At 36.7% G+C, this 16,004-nt stretch overlaps 1 long non-coding RNA gene and 1 pseudogene across 1 annotated transcript; one reads left to right on the forward strand and one right to left on the reverse strand.

Annotated features, from left to right (window-relative positions):
- The first annotated feature begins 1,262 nt into the window (after positions 1 to 1,262).
- Positions 1,263 to 9,001, forward strand: LOC111813425. Its single transcript, XR_002818697.1, has 3 exons — positions 1,263 to 1,275; positions 2,223 to 2,232; positions 8,947 to 9,001. It is a non-coding gene; the product is annotated as an uncharacterized LOC111813425 (long non-coding RNA).
- A 113-nt stretch (positions 9,002 to 9,114) lies between these two features.
- Positions 9,115 to 10,385, reverse strand: LOC101585148 (annotated as a pseudogene).
- Between the last annotated feature and the right edge of the window lie 5,619 nt (positions 10,386 to 16,004).

Here is a 16,004-nt window from a genome sequence, read left to right on the forward strand (position 1 = left end):
GAATTCATGTCTAATTGTAAACTTTAAATCAAAACAAGTATGGGGCACCGAAGAATCCCAATGTTCAGTTATAGCAACTTTAAGGTATATTCCATCTTCATATCATTTAGAAATTTTACATTAGCTTATACAAATTAAAAGTCCAATTTAAAAATGTTTTCAAGAATGATAAAAGGAGGATACTACTAAAGTGAAGATGTGAAATCTGAACCAAAATCTTTTGTAATTATGATCTTTATGAAAGTCAGTGTGTCTTGTTAATAGTCCTGTCTTACTGGACTTAATTAAGATTAAGTTCAGCAAGTATCTCATCCTCAATTTACAGATAGTCACAATGACACACTCAGTAATTTTATTTTACTTTTTTGTATTATTTTATTTTGCTTTTTGAAACACTGAAGATACAGCCTAGGGTCTTCATGTGGAGCTACATACCCAGACCCTTTTTAGTTCTTTTTTAAAAATTTATTTTTCAAGCAAGTGCTACCACATCCAGGTAAAATGCTGCCTGTCAGTTCTGAATAGAGTGTGGGATTTTGATTATTTAATGTTTTATTACAATGTAGGTCCTTGAAGACAGTACTTCAAAGTTTAAAATAGCTGTGTTAAAAATATTAAAAATTGGGGACCACCTGCTTGGGGCCCCTCTCCTGTCCTTCTCTAGGACAGTTCTTTCCCCCAATAAATATATTCCGCTCATGGAAAAGGTCAAAAATTATCAATTCATCATGTTTGTGGTTTTATCACCAAAAAGATTAATTTGTAATAATAAATATATTACATTAATCAACTATTTTATAAGGTGCAATTATTCATTTCACATATATCATTTATGGATGGTAAAGACTGTTGGTTCTCCTTGGTTCCACCTGGAAAGTGCTACTATTTTTCAAAGAAAATTAGACTTATAGTACTTTATGCTCAGTTATAGTTCATAAAGTATTTCTTTTTTATTTTATCAGATATTTAATGAGCACTACTGCATAAATAGCATGCCAGCTTTCAGAGTGTGATGTAGTGCTGATGACAAACTTCACAAATGAGGTCTGGAATGGTGGTGCCTGCCTCTAATCCCACATACTTGAGAGTCTGAAGCAAGAGAACCACAAGTTCAAGGTCATACTGTGCAACAGAATAAGATTTTGACTCAAGACTAAATTAAAAATTAAGGCAAGAATAGAGTGCATTAATTAAACTTCAAATGGCTGAAATGGTAGAGTACTTCCCCAGCATGAATAAGGCCCTGGAGCCATTAGAGGAATTTGGAATGATTAAGTTTGTGATTTACAGGGACCATCACTGTTTGTGTGGCTATTAGTCTAGCTGCAGTGTGCAGAATGAGCTAGAAGGGCACAATCTTCCATATAACACCTTTGGGGATCTCAGTTTCTTATATTTCTGCCCCTCATGGTATGTATTAGTGGCTGTGTTGCCTCCCAGTCTAGGAAATTTGAGGCAAAAAAAAACAAAGAATGTGCAATTGTGTCTGGCTTGGTCTCTGAAGCCCTCCTGGTCTGCCATCATAATTCTACCTTTAAGACTGTGCTTATGTTTGTTTTATGTTTAACACCCAGTATTTTAGTCATACTTAACAGTAAAAACAGAAACTTTCCTTAAGTCATTTTTCAAAATATTATTTTAAAAGTTTTATTATGTGTCTATGACTTCATTTTTCCATTGGATATGAATTCTTCTATTAAAACATACTTTTATAATAAGCAGCTCAACTGGCACTTTATCACATAGCATATCACGTAGTCTATATACAAATTGAGATTAATTTTGAATAAAATGAAAAAATTTTAAGTAGAAAATAGATATATAACAAATGGCCCAATCTGAGATAGTATTTGTTAGTGACACAGCCTCTTCAATGGGATTTTCTGGGGCCGGGGAGATGGCTCAGTGGAATAAGCACTTCCCTGGCAAGTGCAAGGACCTGAGTTCAATCCCCGGTTCCACAAAAAAAAAAAAAAAAAAAAAGGATTTTTCTAAAAAGTCAATACATAAGATGATTTTCAAAATACTTACCTTGCATCACACAGGCCAACATTATTAATGCAATTGCCTAGCAGTCAAAAATGAGACGGGATAGTACAGCACCATGCAGCATACTGTTGGTCGTGCAGAGGAGTGCTGAGGAAATATGAAGGATATTGTTTCATAAACAACTACTTGGGGAAAAATAACACCCATGTTTTTCTCCTGAGAATTCTTGTCAGAAAAAAAATGGTTTGATTTAATCCAATGCTTAATTTTATCATGAAATTATTTTATCATGAAGATATTTTCTCATTTACTGCCTGTAGAACACAATTTATGAATGCTCTTTTGAATGCTTTTCCACTAAACGACTCTTCTGCTAAGTCATCTCTTGTCCATATCTTTTCTGTCAGCTGATAGCTAATACACTCAAATATAATTTAGTCTGGAAAAAGACATGTTCTCTATTCTACTGTGTTTAAGAAAATTGATACTTTTAAAATTAAATCGTGAGATATTAATACTTTCATGGATATGCGTACATATCTATGTTAGATCCCTATCAGCAACAAATAATAATAATCAATTAGAAAATATAAAAAAGCTTTCAGAGCAAACATTGCATGCATATTGTCTACATTGGCATCACTGTCAACTAGCAGCAGCTCTTTGTTGAGAATTTTGCAACTAGATCATGAGTCAGATAGAAACAAAAAACTTACTACAAAGTTGCAGTGATCACAAGATGAATAAACGAAGACTTGTGAACTAAGAATGCTGTGCTTCTTGAATGGGGTAAAATTCCCAAGAAATTATGCAGCATGCTAATCTAATTCCTCTTTCATATTTTGGAGTGTTCTTTTACTAATAGAAAGAACATAAAATGCAGAATCTTTTTCAATACTTTTGCTATTGGCATTAAGAAAAGAATATAGTGTGAAAGTAATAAAGTAGAAGGGAATATAACATATGTCTAAGAACATAGTCTATGCTGTTTTACTATATCATAGTGCAGCACTGAAGTAACTCATGTGTTAGGGTTTATATCTAAAATAGCCAATAAAATTATCATGTATGTGGAAAAGGATTGGATCCCAGGGGCACAACACTTCTCAGTGAACTCATCCATTGATATATTCAGCAGCTGAAAGTGCTGTTAGGAGTTCCTAACTTTTTAGAAACTAAAAAATTAGTACAAACTTGCAATGATCACAAGATGAATAAATGAAGACTTGTGAACTAAGAATGCTGTGCTTCTTGAATGGGGTAAAACTCCCAAGAAATTATAGAGCTTGCTAATCTAATTCCTCAAAATAAATTACTGAGGAATTGACCAGGGATGGAGAGATGGCTCAGTGGTTTAAGTGTTTGCCTGCCAAGCCCAAGAATCCAAGTTTGCTCCTGCTACCACATGCCATGCTGGCCCTGGAAATTAGGGTGTACCTCCATGCCAACTCAAAATCAGGTGTAGTGGTGCACGTCTGTCGTCCCCACTCTGGGAAGGCTGAGAAACAAGGTTCACTATGAGTCTGAACTGCATAGTGATATCCTGTATCCAATAACTTAAAAAAAAAAAGAAATGACCAGTGATTGGCCAGTTGGAAGAGTTGGTTCTTGATCCCAAATCTTCCCTTCTCTCTGTACATGTTGGTCATCACAGTGATCCAGCAAAACATCCTGCTCTCACCTTAGAGCTTGCTGAAAGTGGCCTGAAGAAAAACAGCCAAACAAATATCTTTCTTTAAGTTGTGATAGTTGGGTATTTGGTCTCAGTGATGTTAAAGTGATTAAAACTGATTTTTGCAACAGAGAATTGTAGTAGCTACTGTGACTGCACATGAGTATGTAGGTCTAAAGGCTTTGAAAGTGTTTTCCAGGAAGAATTTGTCAAAGTTTGTAGATTCTGGCCACAGAATCCCTACAATGCTATAACTGAGCTTATGGGAGATTCTTGTCAAAGTAGATAAGGCCAGAATTCTGACAGGAAGTCAGTCAGTAAAGAATTAGCTTAAGATGTTTCAGTAGGAACAAGAACCCCATATAGAGGTGGACTATATGCATTGTACAGTTGAAGAAAATTTATCTTTATTTTGCCCATCTCCTAAAATTTTGTGGTAGACTGAGATTAAGAGTGATAGACTAACCTGGTGGAGGAAATTGCAAAGCAGCCTAATGTTCAGACGATGGAAGGGGCACTGCTAGTTGACTTTCACCAGATCTGTAGTGAAAGTCAGAAGTAAGAAACCAATCTTAAAGGTTTAGAATTTCATCATAAATACAGTTCTGAAAACTTAGGGCAATGGACATTTTGGTTTCTGAAAACATTAACACCAAAAAGAATTCAAACACTTACATTAGAGTCATGAGATGTCTTGAAGGCATTTCAGGAATCAACAAGACTATAACCTTCCTAGACTTGAGGATGAAAAACTATAAAGATTATATTTGATAAGAGAGTCCTTGAACCCTCTATGCAAGAAAGACTGCTGAAGAATTATTACTGTGGTATTTGTCTCTCAGTGCTTACTCATCCAGGCACTGAGAGCTCATCCCCCAAGGTGGCCTAATTAATGATTAGGATAGCAAGAAACCTTCGCATATATCATATGGTGCTTTTTTTTCAGGGATGCAGAATGCAAAAGTTTGGGATCAGAGAGGTTTCCAGCCACATATTAGAAAATAGACTGGGAGATCAGGCAGTTTTCCCCTGAGGGTAATGCATAAAGCTATGAGAATGAAACTGAAAGTGCAGTGGAGTTGGTTATGACAGGAAGGCGAATTATGCACCGAGGAAAGCCACGGGCAGTGAATGTAACCACCCAGAGAAAGGCTGCACCCTGAAATTGCATAGATTCAAGGCCACTCAAGTTCTTAGGAGCTCATGTCTCAGCATGACCTCTCCTGGGTGTTGGACATGGAATTTTCTCATTATTCCCTACTGGTTTTGGTCTTGTTCTCACTCCTATCTCTGCAATGATTTCTTTACAAGTGGAAATATTTACTTTGTGCTATTATACTTTCCAAATACTTAATTTTATTATTAACTTTTAGAGGAGCTAACAGTTGGAATTTGCCTTGAGTTTCAGAAGAAAATTTCATTTTGAAATATTTAGCTGTTAAGACTGGTGACTTTTAGAGATGGACTAAGTGCATTTTATATAACTTAGTAGATATGAGTCTTTGGAAGTCCAAGGTCATATTATGTTTTAGATCTGAAATAGTCCCTGAAAACTCTCATGTGTGTGGAAGGTACAGTGGTACCTAAGTTCAGGAATTTAACTCATTTCATGATTCTGGTGAACTTTCCTGCTCATGTGCTCAAGATGGCTGTGATATTGCTTGTCACGGGATGTGGAGTCATGAACAGAAGCAAAATTTGTTGAAACAAATTGCTCACAAACTGAAGCACTGTGATCAAGAAGGGTCTGTCTTTGTACCCAGATCTCTTCTTATTGGCTGCTTCCTCACCACTGGGGACTTAGCTGCTTTCCTCTACCATGTTATTACCTGGTACCTGCCAAATTGGTCTGAAATTTTGACCCAAAATAAACCTTTCCTCCTTTATAAATTGTGGATATTGGGTGTTTTGTTCCAGAGAGAAGGAAGTGACTAAGACACCATAAAAAGAGCCTAACCTTAACCATGGTACATAAACATCATATCTATAGTGTGAAGACTAAAAATTAGACAATTAAAAATAATAAAACTACATTAATGTGTTTTAAAAAGACAATATACAAAATGGACCATCGAAAATTCAAAATGTGAAAAGGAATGAGCTGGTGGAGTAAAACTTGCTATAACTACACTTGTCTTCCCTTATTATTTTATCTTTATCATCATATTAAGTTTTTATAACTTCAAATTAACTTTATATAATCAAATTATATTTTCATAAGTCTTATGGTGATCATAATGTAAGAGGTTTTGCTACATAAACCAAAACAATCCACAAAGAACCAAAACAGTACTAAAATAAATCTCTAAACCACAGAAGAATAATGTGTGTGGGGTGTGTGTGTGTGTGTGTGTGTGTGTGTGTGAGAGAGAGAGAGAGAGAGAGAGAAAAAGGGAGAGAGAGAGAGAGAGAGAGAGAGAGAGAGAGAGAGACAGAGACAGAGACAGAGACAGAGACAGAGACAGAGACAGAAATTATATAAAACTAAGAAACACATTATACACTGACTGACTGTGGTAAAACTTACCTATTGATAATTATCTGACATATGAATAGATTAAGATCTTCATTAAAAGACACAGAATAATCAGATAGTTAAAATTAATGTCTAATTACAGTTGCATATTTAAAAACTCATTTAGTATTGAATTTAATATTGAAAGACACTCATAGACTGAAGGTAAGAAGGGAATCTTTCTCTTTTTGGGGGGGGAATGGGGATTGAACTCAGGCCCTTGCACTTGCCAGGCAAATGCTTATTCTATTGAGCCATCTCCCCAGCCCTTAAAATGATGGATCTTTCTTTCTTTTTTTAAATTTTTTTCTGTTTTTTTTTAAGAGGGGGAATAAGATATTCCACACAAATAAAATCCAAATGAAGTCAGTCATATTTGTATTTCATAATATAAGCTTTAAAAGCATTGAAAAATACAAGAAAGATCATTGTATAATGATAAAAGTATCAATTAAGCAAAAGAAAATAATTCTGAATACATATGCAAACAACACAGAAGCATCCAAATATATAAAGCAAATATGAAGAGGTTTAAAGGCCGATAAACTCAAATAAAATGATAGTAGAAGATACTAACCACACACACACACACACACACACACACACACACACACACACATTTTCAAAATGGATGCATCATTCAGAAAGAAAATCAACAATGAAACATCAGGGTTAAACTGAACCCTAGATGAAGACCTAGCAAACTTCTACAAAACATTCCATGTAACAACTTCAGAATATGTCATCTTCTTATCATCACATGGGGCTTCTCCTAGATAGATCATAGGATCACCCACAAAAGTCTCAACAATTTTTTATACTTATATCATACTGAGTATCTCATTGGACCACAATTCCAAAAACCAGATATTGTTAATAAGAAAAACTTTCAAATGTATGTAAGTATACTGCAATTGGGCAACCAATAGCTCAGTGAAGGCATAATGAAGAAAAAATTTAAAATTAGCAAAATATTTAAAATGGAAACTCTACATAATAATACCCATGGATCAAGCAGAGTACTAAGAAAGAAAGTAATGGCAATCAATAGCTTCATTAAGAAAAGTCACATTCTTAATAAGCAACTTACTGGTATACTTCAAGGAACTAGAAAAGATAATAACAATCAAACTGCAAATTACTAAAAGAAAAGAAACAATAAAAACAAAGAAATTAATTAAACCTGGGCTACATCAACCATACAGATCAATGAATTGAAGAGCTTGTTCTTCAGAAGACTAGACAGAATTGACAAAAATTAATTCTCAATTAAATAAAAACAGAGATGAAAAGGAATACATTATAACTGATATCAGAAAAATACAGACATCCATAGAATTTATCATGAATCAGTGTATATCCAAAAATTTGCTAATGTAAAAGAAATAGAAAAATTCCTAGGCACATACTCCTTACCAAGATAGACTTGAAAAAAAAGAAAACTGCAATGAACCAAAATTGAGTAATGTGGTTGAATCACTTAATAAAACTGCTCCCAATTTAAAATAAAAAGATTTAGGACAGGATGGTTTCCCTGTTTTATTTAAAAACTTACCAAAATCTGGGCCAACCAAATAGCTCAGCAGATTAAAGCTCCTGCAAGCAGGCACGGGAGCCAAGGTTTGATCCCAGGGCCTGCCATGCTGGCGCCACCCCTGGGGCGCACTGAGAAGGCAATTGAGATTGGGCATGGTGGCACGCACCTGGAATCCCACCTCTAGGGAGGCTGTAAACAGACAGATCACTACAAGTCCAATCTAGCAGTGAGACCCTGAACACTGGTGTTGAAGGTCTCAAATATGATCTGGGTTATCTTCTCACAGTTAGCCCTGGAGTTCAGGGGATCCTTGTTCAGCAGCATAGGGTCCTTGGGAGCCACACACAACTCGTTGTAGAAGGTGTGGTGCCAGATCTTCTCCATGTCATCCCAGTTGGTGACAATGTCGTGCTCAATGGGGTACTTCAGAGTCAGGATGCCTCTCTTGCTCTGGGCTTCATCTCCCACATAGGAGTCCCTCTGACCCAGGCCTACCATGACACCCTGGTGCCTTGGGTGCCCCACAATGGAGGGTACACTCTTCAAAAAGAAAGAAAGAAAGAAAGAAAGAAAGAAAGAAAGAAAGAAAGAAAGAAAGAAAGATTACCAAAATCTAATGCCAGTTACTCTTAAATTATTTTTTAAAAATTGAAAGGGAAGAAGTTATTTCAAATTAAGTGTAGATTGATAGCCTTGAAACAAAGGCAAAAATTCTCATCAAAATATAAGCAAATAAAATCCAACAGCACATTAAAAAGACTGTAGACCATGATAAAGTAGAATTTATTTCCAGAGTGAAAGGATGGTTATTCAAATAAAAATTATGACAAAACCCACATTATCATCTCAATAGATGCAGAAAAAGGATTTGATTTTTTTTTAGATGTGCACTTTTATTGAACTGATCTCAAGTAGTGTACAGGTAAGCCCTGGCTGCCTCCACACCTCAACTCACTTCCAGGGAGAACAAAAGCCTTCACACATCAAGTTGGGGGACAAAAGGGAGGCCATGATGGCTGACCATTCAAAATAAAACAGTATTATTAAGGCGAAGATTTAAAAAATTTGCACTACATTATTTACACGAAAGAAAAGCAATGCTGTCACCTCCCCTGCATGGATTCAGGGAGGCCTGAGCCCTCCTCCGTGCAGAGGAGTGGGGCAGCTTTTGGGAGGGTGAGGCACTTTCTGTAACAATGCATCTCAGGATATTAGGAATGGCTAAAAAAAAAGTACAAAGTCCTCGGCCACATTGTAGAACTTTGGGGATGCTCACTCTAACCGACTGTTCCAGTTTTTAAATCCTGAGTCAAAAGGGCAAAGAGAGAGAGAGAGAGAGAGAGAGAGAGAGAGAGAGAGAGAGAGAGAGAGAGAGAGAAACAGAGCCATGTCAATCTCATCTGGTTTTCTGCGTGCAAGTTAGGTTTTTGTCAAGAAAGGGTGAAACGCAGTGAAGTAACAGTCCGCCTAGACGCATTTGCGGTGCACGATGGAGGGATCGACTCATCGTGCTCCTGCTTACTCATTCACATCTGCTGGAAGGTGGAGAGCAAGGCCAGGATGCAGCCGCCGATCCGCTAAGAGTACTTGCGCTCATGGAGAGCAGTGATCTGCCGAGAGAAGGAACAGTCATCCAGAGGCCCCGGATGCCGCCACGCTCCCCCACTGGAGGCCGCTAGAAACAGCAGCCCTGATGGTAAGGGACACTCATCTTGATCTTCATCGTGCCAGGGCCGTGATCTCCTTCTGCATCCTGTTGGCGATGTCTGGGTACACGGTGGTACCACTAGACAGCACTGTGTTGGCATAAAGGTCCTTGCGGATGTCAACATCACACTTCATGATGGAGCTGTAGTTTCATGGATATCACAGGACTCCCTGCCCCGGAAGGAGGGCTGGAACAGAGCCTCTGGGCAGCGGAACCGCTCGTTGCCAATGGTGATAACCTGGCCGTCCGGCAGCTCATAGCTCTTCCCCAGGGAGGAAGAGGAGGAGGAGGAGGCAGCGTTGGCCGTTTCCTGCTAGAAGTTCAGGGCAACATAACACAGCTTTTCCTGAAGTCAATCGGTTTTTCCTGATTTCCCGCTCAGCCGTGGTAGTGAAACTGTAGCCACGCTCAGTCAGGATCTTCATGCGGTAGTCTGTCAGGTCCCGGCCACCCAGGTCCCGACGTATGATGGCGTGGAGAAGGGCATAACTCTCGTTGATGGACACAGTGTGGGTGACTCCGTCACCGGTGTCCATCACAATGCCAGTGGTGTGGCCAGAGGCATACTGGGACAGCACAGCTTGGATGGCCACATACATGGCTGGAGTGTTGAAGGTCTCAAACATGATCTGGGTCATCTTCTCACAGTTAGCCTTGGGGTTCAGGGGAGCCTCAGTCAGCAGCACAGGGTCCTCATCAGAAGTCATACGCAACTCGTTGTAGAAGGTGTGCTGCCATGTCGTCCTAGTTGGTGACAATGCCGTGGTCAATGGGGTACTTCAGAGTCAGGATGTCTCTCTTGCTCTGGGCTTCATCTTCCATGTAGGAGGCCTTCTGACCTGTGCTTACCATGACACCCTGGTGCCTTGGGGAAGACAGTGCTGGGGGCATCATCTCCCATGAAGCCGGCCTTGCACATGCAGCAGCCATTGTCGACAAGGAGCGCAGCGACATAGTCACGCATGGCGAGCTGGTAGCAGTGTGGACCAGCGGCAGAGAAGCAAGGGGCTGTACTCCCGAGCTGGACGCGGACTCAGCCGGGATTTGTAAAATTCTGATGTTACTTTATGATTAAAAACTCTGAACAAATTAAGTTTAGAAGTATACTCTAACATAATAAAGACATATATAAAAGCCTAACAGCCATTGTCATGACAGCAATTGAAAATTTTCCTCTAAGATCTGTGACTACTTTTACCCACATTCATTCAGTATAGAACTTGAAATCTTGGCCAAAGTAATGAAGCAAGATAAGACAATAAAAAAGTACCCAAATTTAAAAAGGAGATGTCGCTTTGAGACTATTTGAGATTGACATCTTACACATAAAAACTTAAAAGGTGCTTCCAAAAAAATTACACCTAATATTTGTAATTATGAAAAGTTCACAATACAAAATCAACATGCAAAAATCAGTAATGTTGTTATACACTACTAGTGAATTATCTGAAATGAAAATCAAGAGAGTAATATCATTCAAAATAGCAAACAAACAAAACTTTGTAAAAGTGTAGGAATAAATTTAACCACAGGTAGAAGATCTCTACAATGAAAATTTAAAAAGGATGACAATTTGAAATGGACTTAAAAAAATCTTAAATGGACTTAAAGAATCTTAAAGTCTTAATGAACTAGAAGATTAAATAGTCAAATTTTTCATATTATCCAAAGAAATTTGCAACTTCAATGCAATGTCCATCAAAATATCAATGATATCCTTCATAGCACTAGAAAAAGTAATCCTGAAATTTATATGAAACCATACAAAAAAATGCCAGAACAATCTTAAGCAAAAGTACAAAGAAGTTAGTGTGTTACCTGACTTCAAAATACATTAGACATATTAATATGATGAGCTGTAAAAGGCTCAAGTCAATAACTTCTGAGGATAACCCACTAATATTATAGACTTCTAGACAGTGTTAGATTGTTTAGTTGAATTCAAACATCTATAGTATTTAGATGCCAAGAGAATATTCACCTCTGACAGGACAAAAAAAAAACGATACAAAGGAAAGATCATTTTGTATTTATATATACAAAATAGTCAGGATAAATTTACAGCAACTTTCGCTTAATTCAAAGAGAAGAAAGAAGTGTACTAACAGTGTTTGGACAGAATATCCTGTCTGCTTCTTGTACTATGGATAACCACTAAGAAGATAACAATGTACAGTGTATTGACTATCAAAACTGTCCTGTTAATCAGCTGTGAAACTGTCTCATTCATATTTATTTCTCTATAAAAAATAAATTTAAAAAATACATTAGAAAGCAACAGTAATAAGTTATTGCATTTGTTATTTCTAAGAGCTTTCAATGTTCTTTGAATTTTCCTTATATAAGGTCATATCATCAATCAATAAGCACAATGTAACTTCTTTTCTATTCTTCTAATTCATATAGTAATTAAAATAACAACTTTGCTTTTATTGGCATGAAATAGATACATAGGTAAGTGGGTTAGAATTGAGAATATAAACATAGATTTACATCTTAACAGTGAATTAATTTTTGTAAAATTTTAAAGAACACACTTTATGGATAGGACAAGCTTTTAAATACATAGTACTGGGAAAATTGAAAATCCACTTGCAGAACAATGAAACTAGACCTTAGCTCTTACCAGTTACAAAAGTTAACTCAAAATGGATTAAATACTTAATTGCAAAGCCCAAGGCTATGAAATGCCTTGAAGGAAATATAGGGGGAAATTCAAAACAGTGCAATGACAAGACCCAAAGGAAAAAACAGCAAAAATGATAAACAGGAGCACACCAAATTAAAAAGCTTTTTAAAAGCAATATGAATAATCAACAAAGCAAAGAGTCAAGCTATGGAATAGGGAAACATATTTGTAAACTACATATGTAGTAAGGGATTAATGGCCAGAGATTCAAATAACTCGGTAACAACCTGATTTTAAAATAAGCAATTGACCCAATTTAACATATATCCAGAGAAGACAAAGAAATGGCCAATAGAACTATGAAAATATGTCCAGTATCACCAAAAAAATTGAAATTAAAAACCACAATTAAAAAATAGTTTGCTCCAGAAATAATGGTCACAATTTAGAGAACTAAAGATAACAAAGGCTGGTGAAGATATAGAGAAAAGGAAATCCTCTTACAGTCTTTATGAGAGTGAAAATTAGTACAGCCATTAGGGAAACAGAGTGGATGTTCTGAAAAAAACCTGAAAAATAGAACTACATGCAAGTCAAAGTCCCAGAACTGTGTATGTATACAAAAGAAATGAAAATACATTGAAAAGACATTTGTGTTCCCATGCTCCTTGTGATTCTATTCACAGTAGCCAAGAAATGGCAACAATGTAACTGTCCATCAACTGATGAATGAACAAAGAAAAGTTGGTGCATATAGACAATGAAATACTGTTCCATCGCCAATAATGAAATCCTGCCATTTGCAGCAGCAAGAATGGAACTGGAGTTCATAATGGTAAGTGAAATAACCAAGACAAAGTACCCAATGATCTCATGGGTATGTGGAGTCTTAAACAAGTTGATTTCATAGAAGACGAGAACACAATAGGGGCTAGCATAGCCATGGAAAAGTAGAAGGAGGAAAGGAAACTGGAATTGTTAGTCAATAGGTATTAAGTTACAGGAAAATAGAAGCAAGAAGTTCTTGGTGAGCTATTGGACAGTCCAGTAACTTGATAAAACACTAGGGGGGCTGGAGAGACAGATCAGTGGACTAAATACCTGCCTGGCAAGTGCAAGGTTCTAAGTTTGATCCCTGGTACCACCAAAAAAAGTCATAAAGTAATAAAGTATTGTACATTATAAAAGCTAGAAGAAGGGATTTTGAGTATTTTGACCATAAAGAAGTTGTAATTGTTTGAGGAAACTAGATATATTTACTAAGATTTAAATATTATAGAATGTATACATGTATCAAAATGTAACATGATACCCCACATATATGTACATCTTTATGTTCTTCTATATCTTTTAAGATGATAACTTTAAATGAATAAGACAAATATTACAAGATAAAAAGTGAAAACAAACCATTCCACATCTTTGAAAATTAAAAAAAAGTTATTGAAATAAAAGTCCTATAAATTATCCTTGAGTTCAGGAATTCTTAAATTTGAAGAGAGTGATAAAATATTCACTATGAACATGGAACAAAGGGCTGAAACAAGAGAAAGGAGAGAAAAGGAAAAAATAGGTGAGAAGAAGGAGTGGAGGGAGCAAGGAAGATATTTACAGACAAAAAGCTGAACATATCCAGGAGACATTGAATAGGTAGGAATTTCTCCACCACCTCCTTCACACCCAACATCAGCAACCCCTGCCCCCCCACTAAAAAATAGAAGTCACATTAAAAGAGTTAATGCCTATTGTTTCTTTTTCTAAACTGAAGAAATAAACCATATCTTAAATTTAAAAAAAAATCAATTCCCAAGAAGGTATTTTCTAAGTTCAGCTAGTAATGTCATAGTGAAATATAAAATTTGAGTTACCAAAAATACAAGTTCCACTGGCAAAAGACATACTACCAAAATAAAAATAAATTCTGGAAAATATAGCAATGACATTTCAAATAGCTGAGAGAACTTTCTATCAATACAAAGGTTATCCAAGAGTCAGTGTGAGGTTCTAGTCTGGCAGTACAGAGGACTGAGTTCTCCAAAAGTTTTGCCCACAAAAATCAACTGGATAACAGATTAAATTGTTCCTAGTGTGTTCTCAGCTCCTGGGAAGCACAGGAAATTTGTCAATCATTCCTTAGAAAGACTTTACTAAAAATTGGATGTGCCAACAGTGACAGGTAAGCAAACGGGAGACACATGACCTCTTCGTGAGCAGCTGCCCTTAGTACTTTTGCAATTACACATTGACCTATGGGTCAACAAAAAAAGTAAAGACTCAGAATGACTTCTATATAAAGTTAGAGCACTCCATGTAGGATAGTGTATGTAGTCTGTGGTATCTATGAGAATGTTAGAAGAAACAAAAACTGAAGGAAAGCATTCCCCATTAAAAGTTAGTGTTCTCAAATTAAGATCAATCAAATATAGGTTTCTACATATTAAGCAAAGAGGAAGCAAGGAATTATAAGTACAGAAGCAGTAAAAGAAATATTTAGTTTATGAGAATTTGATGATAGTGGGATTGTCAAATTCAGAATGTAGAGTACCAATATGTCAATGAATATGTAAATGAATAGTAATTAATTCTGTGATGCAACAAGCAAAAGATATTTTCAAGTGTGATCATGTAGTTACAGATAAACAATTATATTGAATTTCTAAAATTGATGGAACTATTTCAATAGTAATATAAACATAGCCAAAGAGACATTAGAAAAGGAGTATATGAAAGTGTCAACAAAAAGAATAGACTACCTTGTGAAGAAATATGCAAATGAAGATACATTAATGATGGGATAGAATGAAAAGATCCAATGAAAGTTCCACTCTAAGTAGAGTGTCAGAAACAAAGAACTTTGCTAAGATAAGGTAAAATTAATAAAATAATAAATGCAGAACTTCACATATTTCTTCAAGCTATAGAAAATGCTGAGTCCAAAAATTATTATACAAACTGATTAACACAATAAAAGAAATCCAGGCACAAATGATTTAACATGCAAGTTCTATGCACCCTCAATAATATCATTTCGGGCTAGCTAAATAGCTCAGCGGATTAAAGCACCTGCAAGCAGGCACAGGGGCCAGGGGTTCAATCCCCAGGCCTGCTGTGCTGGCCCCACCCCCAGGACACACTGAGACTGCAATTGAGACTGGATGTGGTGGCGTATGCCTGTAATCCCAGCTCTTGGGAGACTGTAAACAGGTGGATCAGTACAAGTCTGATCTACTAGTGAGACTCTGAACATCCTGTAGACCCTTCCTCACCAAAAAATAAATAAATAAATAAATAAATAAATAAAAATAATAATAATAATATCATTTCTCCACTCTTATGCAAAGTATTTCCCATAACACACACACAAAAAGAGGAGGGAATATATTATCCCTATAATTTAATGAGACCTCAGTGACCTTGACCTGGAGATATGTCATGACTTAGGGTATTGAAAGGAAAATAATACAATACAGAACACATATTTTATACAATTATTTTATAATGAATCACCCAAAAAATCATATACAAAGATTGCAGCATATCTTTCCACATACTAGAGACCAAAGAGTCCATCTGAGGGCTTAGATCCTAATGTCATGCATGAATCCAGCTGAAAACCTAGAGCTCTTAACAATGCATCCCACATGTCTAGCTGGAGACCTAGAGCCCATGACGATGCTTCATTCAGGCCCACCTCATGGACCCGCCCTGAGCAGGCCCAAGGTCAATGGTGGAATCTAGAAAGTCTGTGCCAGTGGGATGGAGGATCTGTGCTAGCAATCTGAGGGATCTGAACTAGAGCCAGGAAGCAATGCTCATGGTAAAAAACAGATCTCCTCCAAAAAGTACCTAACCCATTCTCAGCAACAGTGGTGTCCTGAGCTCCTCCAATGCTGAAGAAAGCCAAGTTCAAGTCAGAAAAGTCAACATATCTAGATTCTCAGGATCCTGAGCAGT

This window comes from Octodon degus, unplaced genomic scaffold, assembly GCF_000260255.1.
Source record: "Octodon degus isolate 3935 unplaced genomic scaffold, OctDeg1.0 scaffold00187, whole genome shotgun sequence".
Taxonomy (NCBI): domain Eukaryota; kingdom Metazoa; phylum Chordata; class Mammalia; order Rodentia; family Octodontidae; genus Octodon; species Octodon degus.